General features: G+C 52.0%; 1 protein-coding gene across 1 annotated transcript in view; it reads right to left on the reverse strand.

Annotated features, from left to right (window-relative positions):
• SIM1 (single-minded family bHLH transcription factor 1) overlaps window positions 1-1,895 on the reverse strand; it is a 48,419-nt gene that overhangs the window by 30,808 nt on the left and 15,716 nt on the right. The window lies entirely within an intron of this gene.

Here is a 1,895-nt window from a genome sequence, read left to right on the forward strand (position 1 = left end):
TGGCCCCGGTGCCGCCGGCCCCCCCGAGCCGCTGGTAGCCACCCTGGGCTGGGTTGCACTGGTGGTGACCGCGGCACCGGTGCGCAGGCGAGGGGGCTGGGGCGGCACACGGTATCACCGGTCCCGCTGCTGGAAAACAGCTCCGAGGGGGTTGTCTGACCGGCCCCCACGGGACCAGGGTACTCCCTGCTTGCTTTGCTGCGCCAGCCTGAAATGCTGGTGCCGTGGTGCTCACCCCGGCAAGCAGGGGGCAGATCGAGCCGGATCCCCAGCTGACTTTAGGCGGATCCGCTGGGATGTTTCATTTCCACTCGGGTCATTTGAGGTAGAGTTCCGTGATTGATGTTCACGCTTTTGGGATTAAAGGAGAGGGAAACGACCGATAATCTCGGGTGCTCATAGAAAAATCTATGGTTTCTGGTGCAAAATCGCTCCAGCATGCTAGTTGCCTTTGGGTCCTTGTTTCTTAGCGTCACGATACACTGACTTCTGCCTTTGCAGTTCCCCCTTCACCTAAGGCAAGTTCTTGGGCTTAACTGAGAAGCGTAAACCGCGAAAAATACAGAGAGGGGCTGGTATAGGGGAAATGGACATAGAAATGTAGAGAACATCTAGAACAGAGGTGATGATGCCTCTGCTGATCCGCATCCTTGCTGGGTGAATGCCAGAGTATTACCCCGCCGCGCCCCGCATCCCTTTTTAAAGCGAATAAAAGGGATTTTCTTCAAAGGGGAATGGCAATTTACTCCCTACACCAGAGTGCTGACCCAAATGTATGCTTTTTCATGCAGGCGCAATAGCCCCTGTCTGCCCGTCTAAGAGCACGATGCCCGTTATCACCTTACGTTCCAAAGCGATTACGTATTAGCAGTGCAGGCGCTGCGATCCTCACCCCCTTCCCCACCCCACCAGCCGCGCCTGCACACACGACCAGAGCCGTTCCCTCCGTAACGAGCCACTTCATTTTGGGAAGCACGTCTTAAACCCGGCTACCAAACCACTCGCCACCTGTGCATGCAGGAAACCCGCAACGGCAAGATCGTGATGCTGCCGTCGCCGCAGTTTTGGGAGAGGGGAGGGAGTGCCTCTCGGGCGTTTCCAACACCTACATTTGCCTCCAGAATAAAAAACGAGCAGCGGAACAGAGGAATATTCAGCCCCTAGGATCAACGAGGTACCGCCGACCCGACCGGCCCTACGATCCTAATGAAGCATCAGCGCTGCCGCCAGCAGCTACTGCCGTGTCCAGAGGAGATGCTAACAATCACAATGACAAACACTTCAAAATAGTCCGAGCGAGCTTCCCCTCCCTCACTGGGCCTCTGTGTTTCGGTTTAAGCAGCATAGCTAGAGCACAACCTAGCAATCCCCAAATACAAGGAGATGCGTTGAGATATGCGGTATCTCAGCGGACACTCCGATTTTTTTTTTTAATTCTTTTTTTTTTTTTTTTTAAAGTTTCACTGACCCTTCTGGTCACCAACTTTCTTTGTGGTTCACTGTAAGGATCGCTCTCCAAGAACAAAAAAGAAATCTCGGAGCTTTGATAGAGACTCTGGATGAAATTAAGAACTTCAAACCCCAGATTTTTGAAAAGAAAAACAGATGTCCTGTTTGTTGAGTATAAATAACTCCGTACGTGGAAACCTTTTTTTTTACGCTGCATTAAATTTTATTTAATGCTGGGTGCATTTAAACTGAAAAAAAAAAGAGGGGGGGGAGGCAGCAAAATATGTGGGTGACAAACCTCTAAATCTTTTCCCCTCTCGAAAGAGAAAGAAACAGGCAGACGGGAAACCCTTCATCTAGATGAAAGTGTTCAATGTGTTTCCTAGCAGACCTGGCGAGCCTGCCCTGGTCAGTGCGGCAGCGAGGGGGGCTTAGCAGCCGTGCTG

The sequence above is a fragment of the Pygoscelis adeliae genome, unplaced genomic scaffold (genome assembly GCF_000699105.1).
Source record: "Pygoscelis adeliae isolate BGI_AS28 unplaced genomic scaffold, ASM69910v1 Scaffold41, whole genome shotgun sequence".
NCBI classification, from domain to species: Eukaryota; Metazoa; Chordata; class Aves; order Sphenisciformes; family Spheniscidae; genus Pygoscelis; species Pygoscelis adeliae.